General features: G+C 37.3%; 1 protein-coding gene across 3 annotated transcripts in view; it reads right to left on the bottom strand.

The window, feature by feature from the left end:
* Positions 1 to 4,254: 4,254 nt before the first annotated feature.
* LRATD1 (LRAT domain containing 1) overlaps positions 4,255 to 24,248 on the bottom strand; it is a 43,584-nt gene continuing 23,590 nt past the window's right edge. For 2 of the 3 annotated variants that reach the window (XR_004178379.1, XR_002516529.2), the window contains exons 4-5: positions 14,636 to 14,719; positions 8,963 to 13,873 (exon numbers count right to left, since the gene is read on the bottom strand). The gene's annotated coding sequence lies outside the window, so the exon portion shown is untranslated. Of the gene's footprint in view, positions 5,829 to 8,962; positions 13,874 to 14,635; positions 14,720 to 24,248 lie in introns of those variants that run through there. The other variant, XR_002516530.2, reaches the window with a different exon arrangement.

Genomic DNA, 24,248 nt, shown 5'->3' with positions numbered 1-24,248 from the left:
ATGCAGATCTGCAGGGGCAGATTGGGCCTCCAGGGAGCCTAACTACAGATTCTGCAATAAATGGCACCATGCCCCATGTTCTCTCTTCTCTCCTGTTTATTCGATAACTCCATTCACACAAAGAGGTAAAAGACTAATAGAGATTCAAGACTGAATTTGTCCATAGAGGATCTATGCTTCACTGTGGGATACAGCCTTGATTTAAATAATTGCTCCTCTAAATGTAGACTTGAATTCACAAAAGATTAACATCAAAAGAGACATTTTGAAGAAGGGTTGGGGGAGAGCGAAGAGACTTCTGGGATCCCTGAAACTTTATCACTCATCCTGCCTTTCCATGGTGCTGTCTCCATCACACAGCACGGATGGGAAGGGTACACAGCAGGTTCTCAGTAAATAAAAACTGTATTCATTCTTAATAAATCTTTATTTATAATCTTTAAAGAACTCTCAATAAAAGAATCACCTTTGCTGTTGATTGAGCTAATGAAACATGTTTCCAGGGTCATTGAAAAGCAGCTTGGTAAAATTCAGGACACGATCCCTGTTGTAAATCCACTGAATGGCTCACTGCTGCATTTTATGTCCTGTATCCTGTAACAAAGTGGTCATTTCATTTTCTTTGTAAATAACTTAAGTATCTTTAATTTATTTCCAGAGCATATTGCACATTACATCTTTAAAAGGCTTTTTGCATTTATTGTTCTTTTCTCTGCCTGCTTTTATGACTAAGCACAGACCACCCAAGACATTGATGCAGGATGTTGGAGAACAGTTTTAATTTTTTTTCCCTTTCTGCATTTCCTCCCTTAGAGGATAAATTTAACTTTCTCTTCCCAATAGTCTGCTGTACACAGTTGAGCTTGGCACTTTTGCTGAAAACTATGAGTCATTTTTTATAAACAGGGACTGTCATAAGTACTTGATTCACATTATAACAACAACAAATACAGAAAAAGGCCCAAACTGAATAAGTTCCAAATTTTCAGATGTTCTACAAAAATAGGGGGTGGGGTGAATCACTGTCTTTGGAGAAGTTTTTTGGCTCCATGGGTCTCATGATTTTTAATGTGTAAAATTTGTAGGATAATAGGAGTATAATAGCTATATAGCCAGCTTCACAAAAATCATCTCACGGTTATTAGGCAATATTATTTGCAGGTGTGGCAATATTCTACTGTTTTTGAAAATATATGTAGTTGTTAGTAGAGTCTATTTTATTTTATAGTTTATTTAAATCATTATACTTTTAAAATGAATTATTTTTCAGACAAGAACATCGTATACACAGTAGTGAAATTAGAATGTTTTAAGTATAAGTAGGTTAATATTCAGTAGAGTAGACAATTTAATAAAGCAGTCAGACAAGACCAAGTTCAGAGCATGTTGGGGAATCATGCTTCTATTGGGAATGTGAAAGTTTGAGGCACGTGGAAATTAAGTTTAGGCGCTTTCCATTTGTGGAATGCATCAAAGTTGGCATTGTATGATACTTACTGAAAAAATAAAAACATTTATTTATTATGTGAACTATAAACTCATATAGCTCCCTATCTGTATAAGAGTAGATAACCTAGGGAATGAGACTTCACCAACTGATTGGACAGAGTCAGATTACAGGATAATTCAATTAATCAAAATTTAACCATCCTATGGAGGTTTCATACCACAGAATCAGAGTGCAGTGATCAACTATGGTAATAGCAGGAAGCTACTGTGGTATTTTAGAGGCAACAAAGGTAGGGAATGGTTGCAGATTTACCTGTGGAATGTAACTGATTTATGAATTAACAATGTGATATTATATGGTAGAAACCATGAGTTGCTTATCTAAAACCTACTCTCTTTTTTCTTAGCAGTAGAACCCTGATATACAGAGCAGTAATGTACCCAACTAAAAAGTCTTCCAATTGAACCAAATCCCTTTAAAGAGCTCTCAAAAAGTCTCACTCTTCTGTTACTACTCACATATGGATGTCTCTCAGATGCAAAGAAAGTCAGGAAATGCATTCTTTTTAGTTCACATATTATAAAGTGGAAGAGGACATCGAAATCACACAGCCAAATATTCAATTTTATAAGTTGAGAAACTAAGACCTAGAAAACAAAAGCTACATTTCCTGGCTTTTTTGTAGCTACAGAATGGTAATGTTATATATCTGGTGACAATGGAATGGGGATTTTGGCCTTAGCATCTTTCCATCCTTCTTGCTTCAAATCCAAATATAACAGCTGGAGCTTCAGCAGCTATCTCTTACCATGAGGTATACTTGAACATGAAAGCCATGTGCTAAAGATGGCAGACTAGAAAGAGGAAAGGATTCAGTCTCTCTAGGAGTATCAAGCAGACGTACCTGTCATGAAACACCTGTGTCTTAACATATTTTATAAATTTCTCTTTTACAATCAATGTTTCATAAAGTTTTCTTATTTTAAATGCAGCTGAATCCATCTGAACTGATACATAGCCATGAATACAGAGAGTGAGAGAAAAAACAGGGTAAATATTTAGATAAATTTATATTTAAATAAAAAGGTAGATGGGAGATCTCAGAAGAATGCTCTGCTCCAGTTCTTAGAGAGAAAGAACGAAAAAAAAACAAAACCAAAACCAAAAAAACTTATAAAATCAAAAGGAGCTGTCCATGGTCCTGCATTGGGAATTTAGGGTGGTGGGAACTTAAAAGTAATGGTGTTTATTTGGTACTCAGTGTTTTCTGTGTGCACTTTTTCCATGGGAATTTCTTGTGGAGGAGCGCTTGTCAAAGACAATTTTTAACAATAGCTACATTATTGAATACACATTTTGTAGAAAAACAAATACAGTGACCTTGCAGATAGAGGACTATGATCCATGATCTTTACAGCAAAGACAATCTGAGTGCCAGAAATTCTAAATATATTACTCCTGGTCATAATGTTAGTAAGTAATAGATGTAAAATTCAATCCCAGATACGCATGACTCTGTAATCTGTTAACGAGTTATCACAATACATCATTGATAAACTAATCTGCATTTATTATATAACTACTAGGCCCAGTAATGCATCAGACACTGTACAATGATTTTTAAGAATCCCGAGAGCAATATTGTAGATAATAAAACTGAAGACCATGGAGATTAGGTGATTTCATCAAAGTTAAGTGGCCAGTATGTGGGAGAGGTATGATTCAAATTAAGCCCTTGCTAACCCTGAGACTGGGACTGGGGTCTTGGATTTGAGGCAGATGCCCAGATATGGCAACTATGTGGCATTCTGGTAAGATAAGGATGACATGTTCACTGGTACTGAATCCACTCTGCAGAATTAGAGGTGTTTGCATGGAAAAGTTGTGCAGTAGAAGAGCACATGTGATATCAATTAGGAGAGAAGAGAGGAGCTTATCTTTGTGTGTGTGTGTGACAGATAACACAAAAGCTCTATGTAGAAGAGATCACCTGGGTTGAAAATCCTAAAGAAGAAAGCCCCTGAGGTCTATAGCCAGGCTGCACTCCTCAGCCTCAGCAAGCTGCTCTTAAAGAAAGGACCATCTTGGTTTCACATTCTAAAGTCCATTTTCTAGTCTTTTCAAAGAGTTCAAAATAAATTTGAAAGCTGCTTGAATAATGTGAATAAATAGGCACTTACTGATAGATAGAAATATGTATTATACTGCAGAAATAGCAGTGGAGTGGGAGTTAAGAAACCTCCTTCTGTTCCCAGTTTGCCATTTATTTCCAATGTGACCTTGGACAACTCACTTTTCTCTGGGTCTCAGTTTCTCTATTTGTAAAATAAGACATTATTAGATGAGATGACCAACTCCTCCCAGTTTCCCCAGGACTGTTCCAGCTCTAAAACTGAAAGTCCCACTGTGTGGGAGCCCTCTCACAGGGAAAACCAGAATGATTGGTCCCCCTAACATTAAGGTTATGTGATGTGGATGTTCTCTTCTATTTCTGACTCCAAATTCTTCCCTCTCTGATCTCAGGTTTCCTATCTGAAAATTCTAGACTTGGATTTACTGAAGAGGATGGAGGCCTGGGGTGACCAACCATCCTGGTTTCCTGGAGGTGATTCCAGTTTTAGCTCTGAAAGCCTTATGTTCTGGGAAATCCCTTAGTCCTGGGCATACTGGGACATTTGGCTACCCTAAGGGCAAGAAGCCTTCCAGCTCTGCCCTCCCAGATGTGGAGCTGGCCTAGTTTATGATGCAGGCCTAGCCACATGTACTATAGTAGACTTGACCTGACCTAACTGGCCTAATTAGCTACTGGCTCTCAAAACATTGTGAGCAGAAGGCTGGGTTGAGCTAGTTAAGAGGCTCATGATTAATACATTCAAAGGTTCATTTTCCCAGGCAAATCTATACAAAGCTGTATATAATACCACAACAATCAAAGCAATGCCCTGATTTCACACATGCGTTTACCCAGGAAAAAAAGCTCAGGCAGTATTCTAATGAGAGATTTTATGCTAAGAAAGAACATAAAGACTGACCTTTGATTATGATACAAGTTTAATTATTTTATTTATTTTTGGAAGCTAATTTTATGATTCTTAACCAAGTGGCTGATATTGGGAAGGGGAGTTGCATTAGCACTTCCAGGACAGGGATCAGTATTGGCAAGCTGGTTACCTTTAGAATTCCTTGGGGATGCAGTAGGAATAGCCTTGGATTTGGGGCAGAAAAGCAGGGATCATAAACTGGCTCCACCAATTACTCAGCTTGTACCACTCAGTTGTTGTCTTTGGGCCCTGAGTTCAATGGCCCTCAATGCCCATCTGCCTATAGTGATGATAGTGCTGCTATGGTAGACTGTTTTATTGTTAAAAATGTTCCCTGCTCTTCCCTGGAGCAGGGGCACGAGTACTCCTTGTGTGAAGAAAATCCTTTTCATCAGCACTGCCATCAGGCTTAGCTGTGTGATGTGCTTTGTCCAGTGGAGTGTGAGCAGAAGCTTTGGAAGGCAGCACCTGATGCGTATCTCTCTGTTGCATCTGCTGCAACATCTCTTTCTCGCTTGCAACTCTCTGCAACAAAGCCGGTGTATCAGTTTGTTGGGGTTGCCTAACAAAGCACCACACACTGGGTGGCTTAAACAACAGAAATTTATTGTTTCATACTTCTGGGGGGGCTACAAATCAAAATTCAAGGTATTTACAGGTTTTTTTTTTCTTTTTTCTTAAGGCTGTGAGGGAGAATCTGTTCCATGATTCTTCCATAACTTCTGGTGGTTTGCTGACAATCTTTGGCATTCTCTGGCTTGCAGAAGCATCATCCCAATCTCTACCTTCGTCTTCACAAGGTGTCCTCCCTGTGCCCATATCTGTCTCTATGTCTGAATTTCTCCTCTTATTCGGGCGATGGTCAAATTCAGTTAGGGGTCCACCTTAATGACATCATCTTCACCTGATCAATGGTAAATATTCTATTTCCAAATAAGATCACATTCACAGGTACTGAGGGACAGTACTTTATCATCTTTTTAGGAAGGCACAATTCAACCCACAATGACCAGCGATGGTCCAGATAGAGCTGCTCTGTTGGCTGGAGTCCTAGATTGAAAATACTGTGGAACAGAGGCACAGCCAACCCACATTGAACATGTATGTGAACAAGAAATGCATCTTTATTGTTGCAAGCCACACTGATTTGGGCATTTTTTTTGCTTCAGCAAAAACAAAAATAACTTTATGATATGATGATGAAATGAAATTAGATAAGGTACCTGAAAGAGCTGACTGGCATATCTCTGTATGGGAGTGAGGAGTAGTGCTGATTGTTTCTTCCAGCTTCCATTTCACATTGTGATGGAATTCTGTCTTGTGTTGTTGAGACCCCCCTATTTGAATAGGAAAAAAAAAAAGAAAACTGTCCAGATGTGGTGGCTCATGCCTGTAATCCTAGCACTTTGGGAGGCCGAGGTAGGTGGATCGCCTGAGCTCAGGAATTCGAGACCAGCCTGGGCAACACTGTGAAACCCCGTCTCTACTAAAAGAGAAAAAATTAGCCAGTCGTGGTGGCATGCGCCTGTAATCCCAGCTACTCAGGAGGTTGAAGCAGGAGAATTGTTTGAACCCAGAAGGCTGAGGTTGCAATGAGCTGAGACCGTGCCACTGCACTCCAGCCTGGTGACAGAGTGAGACTTAGTCTCCAAAAAAACAAAACAAAACAAAACCCCACTAATTTCTGACCCTGGCTCCATCATTTCCTGGATTTGAGCTGGAGCTGTCTCTTCTTGATTTCCCCATCTGTAAAATGAGGGGTTTGTACTTTTCATGATTTCAAAGGCCCGTTCCAACTCTGATGTTGTGTTTTGCTCACATTCCTCACTGTTTGCTGGATGGGTTAGATCTCCCTGGTTTGGCTCAGAATCATTTAGCTGCTGAATGTGCGGCTTTTAGAGGCATGCTGCTTTTTGAAGGGCAGCTGTGGCTGAATAGCTAATGGATTTAATCAAAGAGGCAACAAATACTGCCTCATGAAGATAGGACTGTGTTAAAGGAAAAGAGTTATTTCAGAACGCTCCATCCCAGGAAATGAATGGAATTGTCTGCCTGAGTCAGAGTAGCTGCCGAATGCGAACAATTGGCTCCCGGAGAAGTGACCTAGTGTGGTCTGCCTCAGAGAAAATAAGCAGTCTTCTAGCGCTCAGCCCTAGGGCCACTTGGGAGAAGTTTCAGCACTGATTCGAATGAGCTTTATGACTTTGGGCAACTCAGCTTCTGTAAACCACAGTTTGCTTATCTGCAAAATGGGACTAAAAACAGATGGTCACGAGAACCACAGGAATACAGGTACAGGGAATGGTCTTGAAAGATTGACAGTTTGCAAATGCTATTTTCAGAGGAATACGTGGTAAATGAAGTGAGTTTTGGAATAAGCCATAGGTTTTAATCCCAGCTTTCCCTCTTACCCTGAGCAAATGACTTAACGCTTCAGAGCTCAAGTTTACTCATCTATAAAATGGGGATAATTATTCTTACCCCATAGCGTTGTTGGGAAGATTAAATGACATTACATAAGTCCCTTAACAGAACTCACTACACAAAACAAATAATGAAATTTTTATATTTTATTGACTTTTGATAGACTTAAATGTAACACATAAAATTAAAATTAGAAAGGAAATTTTGACATTTTCAAGTACCTCATTTTACAGATGATAGCACTTAAATGCCAATGGAAATTGAATGTCTTGCCCAAGGTCACACAGGTATTAAATTACACAAGTGAGATTACAACCCAGGATTCCTGATAATTCTTTTGTGATCTTTCTACGTCACTACCCTACCAGTGAATATATTTTACTCTAAAAAGACAGAGTCAAAGGGGCATAACACATACAAAATCCAGACATGGGAAACCTAGGCCTTAGCTTAAGTCTCTTTGACATGTCACTCCAGTAGGCTGAGTAAAAGGGATTAGCCAATATGAGAAAGTTAGAACTCCTCATGAGGTTGTGCTGATAGTTTACTTTGGTTCTAGATTTAATCTTCATGGAAATGTGCATTTACTTTGTCACAGAATAAATATTTTGTGATTTATTTTTATTTTTATTTTTTTGAGACAGAGTCTCGCTCTGTCGCCCAGGTTGGAGTGCAGTGGCCGGATCTCAGCTCACTGCAAGCTCCGCCTCCTGGGTTTACGCCATTCTCCTGCCTCAGCCTCCTGAGTATCTAGGACTACAGGTGCCCGCCACCTCGCCCGGATAGTTTTTTTGTATTTTTTAGTAGAGACGGGGTTTCACCGTGTTAGCCAGGATGGTCTCGATCTCCTGACCTCATGATCCGCCCGTCTTGGCCTCCCAAAGTGCTGGGATTACAGGCTATTTTGTGATTTTTTAATGTTCCTTCATGTTTGGTCTCTACCTTTGAGATTTTGAAACATTTCCTCAATATTTGGTAGGTAGGCAGGTATAGGTTAGGGCTAAGGTTACAGAGGATGTTACACCCAACTGGGACAATTTTTGTGAGGGACCTTCACAAAGGATTTTGTGCTCTCTTTTCCCAACATCACTAGCTCCCCAATTCAACTCATTACATTCTGAAAGTCTCTTTTATGAAATCTATGCCTTTGTAGGGGACCATCCAGAAATTGTTAAGGCAGCCTTTACTTTGGGTGGGAATGAGGAGATGGATGATAGGAAATCATGTTCATGCCCTTTCTCTCCCATATGCCCAGCTGGCTCATGTGAAAGCATCCACCATTTTTGGAAGCCTAGAGGAGAAAATAACTGCCATTTTCTCCACTTGACTCTCTCTGCCTGGGAGGAGAAGAGACCCACCTGATTAATAGAATTTGGGGACAGTTCCTTGGAGATGCACGGCCCCTCCTCCTCCACTGTCTCTTGCTAGCAAGATATGTGTGTCTCCAACTTCTCTTCCATGTGATAAATGACCAGGACAAGCTCTGCCATGGGATGAGGTGCCCTAGATTCTCCTGAAGCTCTGTATGTGACTAAGCAAGTAAAATCAACTGTAATGGTGGAGTGGGGAAGGAGTTGGCAGAGGGGATATGCTACAAAACCCATCTTGGCCTCTAGTCCAAACCAACTTCTCTAGTCCAGTTTTACCTGAGATCAAGCTGATATCTTCATCCTAACTCCTGTACTGTATATGTTTTTCAATGGATTCAGAACCAGATGGGGTGAACCTATTCCCAAATAGAATATCTCATCAGCTCCTAGTTTTCTTTCTTTGTATTTATTTATTTATTTATTTGGTTTATTTATTTATTTTTGAGATGGAGTCTCACTCTGTCATCCGGGCTGGGGTGCAGTGGTACAATCTCGGCTCACTGCAAGCTCCACCTCCCGGGTTCATGCCATTCTCCTGCCTCAACCTCCCGAGTAGGTGGGAATACAGGTGCCCACCACCAAGCCTGGCTAATTTTTTGTATTTTTTTAGTACAGATGGGGTTTCACCATGTTAACCAGGATGGTCTCGATCTGCTAACCTCATGATCTGCCCACCTCGGCCTCCCAAAGTGCTGGGATTACAGGGGAGAGCCACCGCGCCTGGCCATCAGCTCCTAGTTTTCATTGAAATATGGTTTAAGGGAGAAAGCTTTCCAAGTCTATCGAGATTGCTGTATTAGTGATTTCCCACATAGTCAAATAACCCATTTTAGGCAGCTGTGACATTTTATAACTGGGAAGGTAGTTAGATATGAACAACAGCCCAGGTAGCTTAGACATTCACCTTCCAGTTCCCACTCCCTTTGAAATTTCAGCTCAAGAAAACCTTCTCTGGTTCCTTGAACAACACAAGCATGCCTCTGAGACCACAGTGCCCATTCACTCTTCCTCAGTGGCATTAATCATTCTGTCTTGTCATGGTTGGTTGTGCCTTTCCTTCAGTGACCTTCTGTGTACCTGGGTTTACATTCAGCAGATAATAATTTGTCTATACATCTTAGTTAATATGCAAACACAGACAGTGGGCATTTGGATTAAAATAGATATTAGAAGAGGTAAAAATCACAAAAGAGACTACTAAGGCAAATAATTTCTTATCTAATTAGGAAAATTATAATATATTGCAGTTGACTGAGTAGTTGAGAAGTCCAATAGGGAATCCAAGTTTGTTCTCATTCTATGCAACAGTATTAGATATTTTTCTCACTTGGAATGCAGTCATTTTAGTTCAAACTTTTATTTTCTCTTGTAAACCCTCCTCAGCTACTTCTATACCTACTTGCCCCATGTTGTAATGTCTTCAACTATAAACAAAGTAAGTAAATTTAGAAGTAAAAATGTTAAGAGGTGGAGTTTTAGAATTTAGAGATTATCTGGTACAGCCGTCTCATAAAATACATGAAAAAAGTAGGACCCAGAAAAATGAATTAACTCCCAAACATGCCTGTAATCAGTTTACACCAGACTAGAACTAGAGCCCTGTTGTTTAATATAAAACAGCTCTGACTTTGTATTCAGTCATAATATTTTTATTCAGTAATAGAAACAGACTTAAAAAAAAACCTGTACCAAAAAATAACTTGTAAATTTCTCCTTCTACGTTTTCCTTTAGCTTCTTTTGACTCCATCAGTTCATGCTGAAAGCCTTTCAGATATTTACTCATTCAGCCAATAATTGTTTGTGTACTGTACACTACTGCTGTAATCCATAGGAATAGAGAGAAAATTAAGACCTGGTCCCTGCCATTAAGAAAACCATGGCCTTGATTATGTACACAGATAACTAGCAAATAAGGTCCTAGGATATTTGCAGGATGCTAGAGGTGTATAGAGAATGGGGGTACCTAGAGTGATTTAAAAAGCCAAGGAGGACTTCCTGTAGGAGGCAATCTGGAAGGTAAAGTTAATTAGCCAATTAAGTGGATACCTGGGGACTGAATGATGACAGAATAAGAGATAACAGTGTGTTTGAAGGCATAAAAAGTCAGAGAGCACCATACATCAGCAATGTTGCAAGTATTTCAAGATTGCTAGAACATAGCATATGAGGATAGAATGTCCTCATTGAATTCAAATTCAGCGCAAACACTTTTTATACAAAGAATAATGACCTATTCTCACCTCCTCAGGCACCTCTTTACAAGTTTTCATTTGCTCCATTTCATTATAGTTAAGTTTATTATTTTACATGTTATATATCTGTGTGATGTACATGTCCTTGGAGTCTGTTTTTTTTATTTTTATTTTTATTTTTTGGTCTGAGCCTTGAAATTCCTCTGTTAGTAGAGTGAATTATTGAACCCTTCACTGTTTCCTGTATCCATGCCTTTTGCTGTGTAAATTTGTAGTTTGCTCCACAAAAGACAGTGTATTTCCCTCTGACTATAGGCTTGGCCATGTGATTTGTTTTCACGAACGGGCTGTTGGTAGATGTGATGTAAATATGCGTGTGCAATGGGCCTTGCCCTGCTGCCCCTCCATCACTGCCATGAGGTCTTCATCTGCTCTCCACCAAGTAGCTACATCACTTCATCCTGCACCCAAAAAGTAGACACTTAGGGCAGATCTGAAGATCTACACCAGCTGGACCCACAGCTTGAAGACCAGCTGTTCAGGCAAGCCCAATTGCTATCACCCCAGCTGACCCATAGATGAGAAGCAAACCCAGCTGGATCAGCAGGGCCACTCACATCTGACTCACAAGTGAAAAATAAAGGCTTATGTTTAGATGCCACTAATTTGGGGGTTGCTTTTTGGACAGAAATGGTTAAAATGCCCTCCATTTCAACCCTTGACCTACATTGTCTAAGGAATGGTTGTGCAATGTTTCAAAGGGTCTACACCTAGGTGACCGGGCTTCCCATCAACCCACTCATTCCTTGCCATGTCTGTCTCTGTGAATCATTCTATCCATCCCCAGGGTTCCTTCTCTCAGGAAACCCTAGTCTAGATACCTAGGGAGAACAGAGATCATCCATGAAGCTCATATGCCAGCTGAGGAGATAGGAAGCAACATTACATACAGCGAAATGTGGGAGACCTGTAGAAAGTAAAATGTGGAACAACTAGGGCTAGACTGGGCATGGGATGCATAATCCAACCAGCCTAGACTGTCCTGGGAATGTAGGTGGGGCCTGGGCTCTTTCAAATAGATGATTACAAAAGCTGAAAACTGTAAGAGAAGGTAGAGAATGGGACCAAAGCTATACACACAGGGAAATGAATAATAGTTAATAATTTCATTATTGAAATTATTTGAATTATTTAAATTATTATTGAGCTCATCTTCTTTTACTGTTTCTATTATCTTTGTGATATTAAGCACAGAATTTACTTCTTAATATTTTATCTATCTGATGCTTAATATTTCATTTGTCAAGTGATGCAAATCCTTACAGACCACCATAATTTAAAATGGCTGCATGAAATAATAGATGAACAAGTACTTTCGAAACCCCACCAAATATATACAATTGTAAGAAGTAATAATTGTTCTTATTAAAAGGCTTAAAAAGCATTTGGAAAAATATGTTAGAATTTTTACAAAGTTAGACATTATTGTTACCAAATTTAGTTTTAAATAATGCCTTCCCATATTAGTGCAGTACTAAACTGTTAACACGACCTTTTCTCATCCATTATTCAATTTGATCTAATCAACATCTAAAGAGCACCTAGTGTACCTGGAGAGAATAGCAGCAGAAAATCTATCCTACTAACTCTCCTAGGAATGGGGAGGACAAGAGACAAAGTTTGTAGACAAAGTCATCTGTCATTGCCTGATAATGCAAAATTTCACCACTCATCTCTAGTCAGCCACAGCACATGGGTACTTATAGAGTGAGTATGAGGGATGGAGAAGGATGGGATTGGCAGCATAAAAGAATCACTCTTGGATTGAGTATTTGCCTCCCTTCCAGACACAGAGAACGAATATGCTTGAAAATGATATGTGTCTTAATCCGCACCCCTCTCCCCTATAAGATGACAAGATGTTAAGGCCTGTCTTTAAGATTTATAGGTGATAACGGTTAAAACAATTTAGGGTATGTTAGTAAGTTATAAATGAATTCCTATTAAACTTTACCAAGAAGAAATCATACAGATTATTATCTCTTATACCGATAGTGTAACACTAGGTATTAATAACAATAGTTGAAAAACACTTTTAATAATGAAAGCAATGATATACTAATTAGAAATTATTTAAAAGCACTATCTAAACAATTTCTATGTTTAAGTGGAAGTTAAAGCTGCAATATGTTTATTAGAAGCCTAGTAAAAATAAAGAAACTGTAAGAGAAGGTAGAGAATGGGACCAAAGCTATACACACAGGGAAATGAATAATAATGAATAATTTCATTATTGAAAACATCAAAATGAATTAAGTTAATTAAGGATGAACCTTATGAAATTTTAATGTGTAGGAATAACAATAAAATCAAATTGTAGGAAGAAAGGGCAAACAGGGATTATAAGCTAATGCATTTATACAAAAAAAGAGTAGCATTGAAGAATTCAAAATACAATTTTTAATTTTGTTTTGAATTGAGAATAAGTCATGGAAGCTCTATACTAATACATTTGACTATCTCAAAACAAAACTAATTTTTTAAATGAAAACATAAACAATCAAACATGTTTCAAGAAGAATGAAAAACCTGAATAAAACATGTAATTTAAAACATAGTAGAAAACCTATAATATGGAATGACCCCAGAAACAGGCAATGTTAAATATTTTATGGTGTTATGGAATAATTCTCATGTTATTAAAGTTGTTTCAAAGCAGATAAAAAGCAGAAATGTTCAGAAATTTATTTCACCAAAATGTGACAATGATAGCACAGAAGGAACAAAGCACAGAAGGAACATCTCATTTGTAATTTTGAAAATAAATGGGAAAAACTTTATGAAATGCCATAAATGAAGATGCAGAACTGTATTTAAAGATTAGTATACTACGACTATGTAGGTTTTATTCCTGAAATAAAAGGCTGTTATAAAATTAGTTGTATTATTTTAGTACATGCTCATGTATTAGAGAAGCAACATTTCTAATAATCTCAAAAAGTATGAGAAGTCATTTAATGAAATTATTACCCATTCCAGATTAATGGGAAATGAAGAAATGAAAACACATATAATGGCAATGCGTAGTGAACTGGAAATTATAAAGACACTTCTCAAACATTATAAAGAATATCTAAAATCAAGAACGAACTACATACTAATGTTGAATAATTAGAGACATTCCAATTAAAATCAAGTGCAAGTCAAGGTCCTAAAAGCCCATTATCACAACCTTTCAAGAAACTTTAGACAATTCAGTAATACATGAAAGAGACATAAAAGTTTCAGAGATTACAAAGGAGAAGTAAAATTATCATTGGTAGAAGATGACGTGTTTGCCTATTTAGTACATCAAAGAGAGTCGATTATCCAGGATATAAAAGAGAATCAGCAACCTGTTTGAATGAATACACAAGTTAGTAACATGGCTGGACTTTTAAAATATAAAAATGAACTGCTTATGTAGGTACCAGATATGGCTAGATAGAAATTATAGCAGAGAAAAATAAAATAACAGTAGACAAAACACTGGTGAACCTCTACAAGATCCAGGAATAACAGGGAACATGAAGATCTGTTTAAGAAGATTGTCAACTTTCATAGCAGAATGTGAAGGAAATATGAGTAAATGGAAAAGCATTTCAGGTCCTCAGCTGGGAAAATAAAACATTTTAACTAATTTCAGGTTTAATTATATTATAATTTTTTAAATGTAATGCATTATATTTTAGACTTCAATGTAGTTCTAACCTAAGAATAAATAAATAGCAAAGCAAGTTTGGAGGTTGTGGAAATCTTGAGTATTTTTTCCTACCAGATGTTAAAACACATTTTAAAATGACAATGATTAAAACAATGTACTGTTATTGACTTACTTGAACAGATGGCACACACAAACCGGGTGACTTGAGGAGAGTTGAATAAAGGAAGTGTTTATAAAAGTGTAGGCAGATTTTAGAGAAACGACTAAGGAATTATGCAATACTCCAGGCCAACCTTAGACCTGAAAGGTGGTGAGGAGACGGGGGCAGTCATAAATCCACTGATGGGAGAGCAGTGGAAGACAGACAGCTGGCAGGTGCTGAGCCCTTCTAGAGGGACAAACTGCCCCATGGCCAGAAGGAAACCAAGGCAAGAAATGCTCCAACATAACTTACCTCCTTCCCCTGTCTCCTGTGATGTATCTCACTGGTCAAATCCAACCAGAAGCCAGAGAGCAAAGCAGTCTGTGGATGTAGTCCCTAGGCATTAGCAGACAGGGGACAGATAAGAGTGGACATAGTGGTTAGATCCAGAGAATGCATCTCAAATAACAACAGAAAATAGCCCACAAAATGCCAGAATTGACAATAGACTAGATTAGATTAGATAGTCCAAATATACACTCTAAAATATTATTCAGTCAACAAATATTCAATGCATAAGAACATTAGTATATTATAAATCAATAAAGAAAGTAGGATTATTCAATAAATGGCGCTAGAAAATTGAGCAGCTCTTTGGGAAAATTAGATTAGTGCCTGTGCAGGACTGTACAAATAGACCGATTCAGCACCCACTCCCACCTCTTTCCAACTTGGCTTCTTGTACCTAGAAGCTGGGAAGCTTAAAACCACAAGCTGTACAACACAATGGATGAGAGCACAGATTGAGGAGCTGGAGAGCCTGGGTAAAAATTCTAGGCCTGCCATCGAATAGCTTTGTGATATTGGGTAATCACTTAACTCTGTGTCTCGGCTTCCTTGTGTGCAAAATGGGATAATAACAATACCATTTCAGAGGATATTGTAAAACTTAAATTAGATAATATCTGTAAAAGTCCTTAGAGCAATGCCTGGCATGCAATAAGCATCGCATAGTGTTAGCTTTATTACATTTTTCAGACACGGGTTTTGCTTAGGAGATACACATCTAGATGTGTATCTAAGAGATCCCAGTTCACTACACATTCTCTGCCCATTGGAAGGCAGAAATGGGCACCATGAAGTGGTAAGAGTGCCCCAGGAAACTGGGTCTCTTGGTAGAGATATTTAACTGTTCTAGGGCTGCTAAAGTGGGAGTTCTTCTCTCCAGTCCCTAGCCTGCAGCAGTAGTGGGTTTCCCCTAAAATACTCACATGGGGTGTTTGAAGATTTCTTGCTCTTGGCTGTGGGGCATCCAAGTTTTGTGCCCTTACCCTCCTGGTAATTCAGTAAATTAACTTAAACTATGTAACAAATCTCTCTCACCTTAAACCAGCTAAAATAGATCCATAATTCAACCACTAAAGATCCCTGCCTTATGCCAAAATAAAACCCAGAAATTCAAATACTTGATTGTAAAATTAAAGCATTTAACAATCAGAGAATAAATGTGAGCTCTTAAATGACTTCAGAACTTGGGCAAAAATTATTGTAAATATAAAGATATTGGAAAACATCTTGAGAGATTTGATCACATTCTTTATATATTTTGTAATTTTATATTATGATCTTTATACATATTTATATATATGTTTATATATTAAAGATCAGAATTAAAATACATATAGAAGATCAAGATTTCCACATGAGAGTAGTCATACTCTTAACATATTAGTTTTTATATATATCATTATAAAAATACTAAAGCAGCAATATAAATAAATCCAGAAGACATCATCAAATAATTTATATTAAACACATTTATATTTAGGCCAGGTGAGGTGGCTCACACCGGCAATCCCAGCACTTTGGGAGGCTGAGGCAGGAGAATGGCTTGAACCCATGAGGTGGAGGCTGCAGTGAGCCAAGATCATGCCATTGTGCTCCAGCCTGGGCGACAGAGTGAGACTCCGTCTCAAAAAAAAAAAAATGTATACATATATATGTATATATGTGTGTATATATATTTAATTATAATTTACAATCAACTTATATTTAAATATAATAAACATATTCCAATAAAGATATATAAAACATGTGTTTATGGGTAATTTTAAAATGCAAATTAAATGTAAAATATCTTTTTTTTTTCTTTACCAATTTGGTAAACTAAGAAAAAGAATTAAAGGATTTAATTTTTATCCTGGCAAAGAAGGTAGTGAGGAAGTACATGCATTCTCTGTTGGTGGGAACATAGATTGGTGAAATCATTCTGGAGGACAATTTGGTAACATTTACTGAGGCTTTATGCATCCTACTCCTGGCTCTAAAAGCCGTACTTCAAGCTGTGGCTGGTACATAGAAAACAGCTTGAAAACAAAATCTATTTCAGGGAATTGCCCACGGCCACTCCCATCTATTCCTTACTGCTGCTCTCTGCAACCCTCTCTTGCCACCCAGTTCCAGCTTCAAAGACCACTTTGGATTTGAGAGCTTTTGAACCCTCCTTTAATGCCAAACTGTTCAGACTTCTCAGGTCTCCAGATTGGATTTTACAGCTCACCCAATCTGAGATCCCACTCTAGTTTCCTATTGTCTCCTTCAGTCTCAGAATGAGATCACTCCAGTTCTCCCTACCAAGCCCAGCCACAGCCCCCACTGGCTGGCCCTGCCCACGCTGGCTCCTTCACCTACATCTCTCCTCATCCTTCTTCAGTGAATATTTAAACAGTCCCCAACTAGATCCACAGCTGATTGATTTTTGTCAAATGCCAAAGTTAATATATACCTTTTAGAATAAGTATAATTGAAAAGGCTCCTTACATGCTACATAGTGTTTTTCCTTTGATATTATTGTATGTGACTGAACCAATTATATGCTATCTCTTGTTGGCAACTTTCAACAATATAATTTCTTTGACTATATTTTCTGGAGCTTTGCTCTAAGCTTTTAGTGATTCCCATTCTCCTCAAATATTTTTGGATTCTTCCTGCTCTGGGGAAGTAAAATTCCTCTCTTCTCATTTAAGAATCCATAGATTGTGTGAGTCATCGCTTTAGCAATTTTGAAACTTCCTATCTTCTTTTTCTCCAAGTTTTGAGCAAAATATGAATTGTCTTTAAATGGAGAAAAAAAGGGAAAAGCCACTTTTATATTCCTTCTCTATTTCTTGCTGTATCTCCACTTAATATGTGCCATTTTGTAACAGTTAATTCTCTGTAGAAATCAAAATGAATTTTGAAGAGATAGTGAATGGGTTAGATTAAATGGCAAGTAGAGTCAGCCAAACAGGGATCTTTACTTTCTCATTTCAGCATCTTAATAGCCTTTCAGAAGTATTGTATCGACTGTCCTGGGGGAGAGACAGCGTTATGTATTTATCTGAAGATCATCCACTTTACTAGTTCAAATGGGATAACAGTCCCTTAGGCGTGACTTACTTTACCTTCTTAAATGTTTAAAACACACACACACACACACACACACACACACACCCTCCCTGGTTAAGATTATTATTTTATTTTATTACATTTCCCATTTTTCACTATAGCTAGCCCAGATTTGTGCTTGTCTTAATTTTTATTATGCTTAAATATAATCCACAAGCAAGATAAATAAATGTTAGAAATAATTTGCAGCCAGAGTGCAGAAACAGGGTTTGTTCATTATTTCTAGAGGCATAAAGTTTCATCAAAACATATTTGTCAAATATCTTCCATGTGACACTCACTTAGGGCATTCAGGGTCTTAATAACACTATTGATGAACACAGGGGTGGGGAAGAGCACGTGAAATTTTAAAATGTAGTAAGCGTTACCATGGCGATATGCATAGAATGTTATAGAACCTTATCAAAATGGAGGGCAGTGATGCCAAACATTCCTGAGAATTCTGCAGGGCTCTAGAACTGATGTTTGGGGTTGAATTAACAACAGGAGAAATCAATCTAGATAGCAGAAGAAGGAGAGAAGCTGGAAAGTAGAACTGGCAGGAGATATGGGTGAAAGGCAAAGAAGAATGAGATGTATTGGAATAATTGACAGTAATAAGTGCAACCTCTTGAAGGGCAAAATAGATGCACAGCCAAATGTGCCCAAACAGCTTTATTCATTCATATCATTTTCGGAAGCCTATTTCAAAGAAATAATGCTAAATATGGGAAGAAAAAAAGTACAAAGCTATTTATAGCAGGCTTTTTTTTTTCTTTTTTCTTTTTTTTTTTTTTTGAGATGGAGTCTCGCTCTGTCGCCCAGGCTGGAGTGCAGTGGCGTGACTCTGCTTACTGTAAGCTCCACCTCCTGGGTTCATGCCATTCTTCTGCCTCAGCCTCCTGAGTAGCTGGGACCACAGGCACCTTCCACCACGCCCGATTAATTTTTTTGTATTTTTAGTAGAGACCGGGTTTCACTGTGTTAGCCAGGATGTTCTCGATCTCCTGACCTTGTGATCTGCCTGCTTCGGCCTCCCAAAGTGCTGGGATTACAGGCATGAGCCACCACACCCAGCCTATAGCAGGTATTTTTAATATTAAAATATGAGAAACAATCTCAAAGTCCAACTATCCGGAACACTTTAAATTAATTCAATTATTATAAAATAAAAAAACCCTGCATTTTCATTAGAAAATTAGAAAGAAAAATTGCCCCACATTATTCTAAAATGATGTGTCAGTTATGGTTGTAGTTGTATAAAACTTAAAAGCAGAGGGATTAAAAATAGAAAGGGATCATAAAAATTGCCACAGCAGGGAGTCAAAATAAGTTCTTTTTTTTCATTTATAAGGTTTCAAGATGATTTAATAATATATTTTTAAAATAATTGTTAATGTCCACAAAAAGAAAACTCCAACCTAGTGAATTCTAAACTTCTGCACTGGGACTTGTACCTTGAGTCTAAATTTCCAATTTAACATAATAGTCCTTTTAGTCCATGATGAAGTACAAGATGACTTGTAGAAAAGGTAGATTTGAGAAATTCAAATTTGCACTTTCAATCAAAATATATTCTAAGAGCCATAATTACTTCTGGCTGATACAGAGTGCTATATCCTGCTAACCTGGCCAAGCATCTTTCAAGATAAATGTGCAGAGTTGCCATAAGCTGCTGGTTTAAGTCCCTCACCCTGGTTACTCAGATAAGAAAAAGAGCTGCTGGCTGTAATTTGATTATAGTTCATGCTCTAGCACTAACTGGCCTCTCTTTGAGGCTCCCTATTCTCATCTGAGAATTTGATCAGAGTAATCTTGACCTTGTCTATTTCATTAAACTGGATTTAGTTAAGATTGGCTCAGGAGTTGCCTGATATCCCGTGTTGAAATCTCCAAAGTTTGAACTGGAATTCTGGGACCATCAGATGAACGACATCAAAATCACTTCAGCAGCTCCTTTGAAAGCATACAAAACTCAGCCTCACCCTCAGAGATTCAGCTGGTTTAGGAGATGACTCTGGCAACTGTACATTTTAGAACCTTCACTAAAGGTGACTTCCTGTACCCTGTAATGAAGTGGCTTGAACTCGACTAACCTTTCAGCTGATAATAATTATAAATTGTGGGGTGAGGAAGAACCCAGTGCTTGTAAATACTGATACAGACCCCAAAACAGGCAGACACTTTCAATCTGTGAAAGAAGGAAATCACAGCGAGCAAAATCTGTGTTTTCAAAACTTTTTCCCTGATGATTGACCCAGTCTGCACAGTATGTGGGTATAGAGTTCAAGCATAAAGTAACCATATTACTAGGCTGGGAAGTCAGACATTAGAAATAGAGGGTATCATTTTGTCTGAGAATTGAAGAGGAAACCTTAAAAAGGAAGGAAACATGGGGGAGCCTCAAAATCTGTATACACATTTCCCTTAAATTCTTGGCTGAATCCTAAAATGAATCATGTGGTCAATACTTCAAAAGGCCCAGAGAAAAACAACCAATGAAATATTGAAAGAGCTGAGCACAGATTTTAGCAGCTTCTAAGTACAGGGTGGACAGAGCTTGAAATTAGGTATTATCAAGCCAGGATTTATAACAACTATGATAAATATGCTAAATAATATATAGGGAAATGTGGTATAGTAGGAGAAAAGATGACGAATGTAAGAAGAGGTATGAAAATTGCAAATAACAGCAAAGTGTAATTCAAGAATTAAAATATATGACAATAAAAATTCAAAAATTAAATGAGTATGATTAAAAGCAAATTTTAATAACAGAACTGATATTGAAGACAGAGTAGCAAAAATAATACTAGCTGAAACAAAGACAAACAGATTGCAAAATATGAATGGAGATATGATCTGTGAAACAAAATCAAGTGGGCTAATATGCATGTAATTTACTAAAAAGAAAGAGAGAGAGAATGAGGAATTAATATTTGAGGAAGATTGACTCAAAATGTTTAATTATCAAAATTGGCAAACCACAGATAAGGTCTGCAAATCCCACAAAGGATAAATGCAAAGAATACTCCACCTAAGTACATCATAGTCAAACTGTAGTAAATCACTAATTTAAAAAAATGTCTGAAAAGCAACTAATTAAAAAATTACAAAGAACTGTGTGGTAAACGATACATTACACATAGGCTAAAAATAATAAGAATGACAGCTGACTATGAATTCAAAATAATGGTGACAAGAAGAGAATGGAGTGATATCACATTGCTAAAAATTAAAAATACAGTCTATATCCAGCAAACATATGTTTTAAAAAGGAAGGTGAAATGGTGACATCTCACATAAGTGAAAGTCAGTAAAATGTGTTATTAGCAGTCTTGCACTACAGGAACCGCTAAGTTCTTCATACTAAAGGAAAATGATAACAAATAAAAATCAAGATCCATGAGAAGGAATAAAGAGGAGTACTGTGGTAAAGATGTGATTAATATGAAAGTTCTTTTCATTTTTTTCTTAAATTCTCTAAAGGAATTATTTAAAGACAAAAACAACAATGTACTATGGGTTTTATAGCAAATTTAGAAGTAAACTATGACAACAATAATACAAAGAATGGAAGGTGGTGTATGTTTCTTAATTATACACCAAGTAATCTAATCTTTTTTTTTTTTTTTTTTTTAAGACAGAGTTTCACTCTGTTGCCCAGGCTGGAGTGCAGTGGCCGGATCTCAGCTCACTGCAAGCTCCACCTCCTGGGTTTACACCACTCTCCTGCCTCAGCCTCCCGAGTAGCTGGGACTACAGGCGCCCGCCACCTCGCCCGGCTAGGTTTTTGTATTTTTTGGTAGAGACGGGGTTTCACCGTGTTAGCCAGGATGGTCTCAATCTCCTGACCTTGTGATCCACCCGTCTCGGCCTCCCAAAGTGCTGGGATTACAGGCTTGAGCCACCGTGCCTGGCCAAGTAATCTAATCTTAATTCAATGCCAAAATTCATAGATCAAACTATAGAAAATTATACAAAGCTAAAAATTCAATAAATAAAATAGGTAGAATTCTGAAGATATTTCATTAACTCAAAAAAGACAGGAAAGAAATAACAGAAGGAATAAATAGAAAAATAGCAAGATATTAGACTTAAAACACAAGCATACCAATAATTACATTAAATATAATTGGATATAATATAACCCCTCCAATTAGAACACAATATAATATAATATAATATAACCCCTCCAATTAGAACACAATATTTTCAGAATAGATTTTAAAAAGGCATAGTTAGGCAGTGTTACACATAGGTTGGAAGTAGTAGGATGCAAATACTAAGCAAAAGAAAGATAGTGTAGCTGTATAATGTTGGGCAAAGTAGACTTCTAGACAAGGAGTATAAGCAGAGGTAGAGGGATATTTCAAAATGATAAAAGGAAATCTCTCAGTAATAGCAAAAATAAATAAAAAATCATTAAGGACATGGAAGATTTGAGCAACACTTTTAAATAACTTGATCCTATAGGCATATATAAAACATCATGTTAAACAACTGCAGAAAAAAACATTCTTTTGAAGTATATATGACACGTATATCAAGATACACTACGTGGACCATAAATAGAGTCTTAACACATTTCAAAGCATTGAGTTCATGCAGCGTATACTCTCTTTTTACACTAGAATTAAACTAGAAATCATAAATAATACCTATAGAATATTTGAAAATTAAGGGACATATTTTTAAATAATGTTTACGTCAAAGAAAACGATTTATAAAGCCAATATATTTCTAACTAGATTCATCATGGTAAAAAAAAAAAAAAAACTGAAAACAAAATTTATCACATTCCTTGAAAGTCTTCACAGGTTATTGTAGTACACAAAGTGATCTCTGGTCTAAAGTATGCCACATATTTCCTAATTAACTTGTGGCCTGCCATTTCTCTAATCCATACCACCATACCTCCAACTTTTTTCTACCTCTTCAGAACTTAAAATCTTCAAGGGCACTCTGATTTTGCCCATAGGATCATGTCCTGGCTTCTTAATTTGATATAAAATATACTTCATGACTATTTCTTGCTTATCCAACCTCTCTTGTTTTCACTTTCACCTATATCTTGCATTCCAGCTATAAAACCAAAACATGTAAGTAAATTTTTATTCATTCAATGATGCACATTTTTCATATTTTAACATCTCTAATATTGGGATGTATTTTATGATCAATAGTATCATATAATCAATTTGCATATTATTTTTCTATTAGTGCAAGTTAAAAGTAATAGATGTTATGCTTTTTTTATGTGTCTTTGATGAAACACATAGAATCTTGCTTCCTCTTTTGTGTGCATCTGGCAATCTAAACACTCAACAGTGTTCGCAAATGCTGCATCTATGTCAACTTGTTAAAAATAAAAACTACTATTTGAGTGTCTACTACGTGCTAGCCTCTGTGCAGTGTGCTTACAGTACCTCTTTCTAAGTTTTATGACGACATGATTAGCAAGTATTATCTTAGGCTCAGGGAGGTAAATTTAATAGCACAAAAGTCACACAGCTAGCAAAAAAGTGACACAGTAGGAATAGAACAAAAGACTATTTGGTCTTAAAGCCTTTGCCATTCCCACTTCCCATGAGTCCTTTCCAAGCAATGCTCCATTACTTGTCAAATTAGGCGTATGATTTTCAGAGCTCTCACAGTATCTTTTCACTGTATTGTAAGGATTTTTCTTCCACATCTTTCTGATTTGTGACACAATGAAATAATTTATTTCTGTATCCTTAAGACTTAGCAGAGTGTCTGATACATAGCAATACTGCATAGTATGAAGTATAAGAAATTAATCAATGAGGTATCCCCAGCAAGGTGACTTTCCTATCTCCCCTTCCGACCATATCCATTATAGTGTCAGTGACACTGGAAAGTCAAACAATCTGAAGATAAGATTATGGTCTGGAACTGAGAAGCCTAACCTGTAAGGCAGTGACAAGAAACGGTTTTCATCTTAGCACTTATTCTTAGTGTTCAGAAACACTCTGAACCTGTCTTAGCTCAGTGAGAAGTGCAGGGATTCATACCTGTGTCATCTTCCCTGGACGTGGCTGGGTGGAGGATGGGAGAGTGGCAGCATTCCTGTGATGGGTTTGCTATCTGTGCTTGAAAGAATCCTGTTCTCTCCACCCTCAGGGCCTTTTCTGTTACTGTTACCACTATTTGGAAAAGTCTTCTCCTAGATATGACTCTCTGCCACTCCCTCACTTTATTCAAAATTCTGTTTAAGTATCAGTTGATCAGAGAGGCAGACCTCGCCATTCATTCTAAAACAGCACATTTCACCATCACATAATTCACTATGTATTTATTGGACTTTTAGAATTATTTGTTGCACTTATGTTTAAAATTATTTGTTGCACTTATGGACACTTCATATTATCTGATATATTTTTGTGTATTCACTTATTGTTTGTCTCCCCTGTGTAAGCTCCATGAGGGCAGATACTTTATTCTGTTCACCAGCCACCTGAAGAATGCTCAGCATATA

Source organism: Papio anubis, chromosome 14, assembly GCF_008728515.1.
Source record: "Papio anubis isolate 15944 chromosome 14, Panubis1.0, whole genome shotgun sequence".
Lineage (NCBI taxonomy): Eukaryota > Metazoa > Chordata > Mammalia > Primates > Cercopithecidae > Papio > Papio anubis.
Note: the sequence above shows the minus strand (reverse complement) of the source record. Positions and strands in the feature narration are given on the sequence as shown.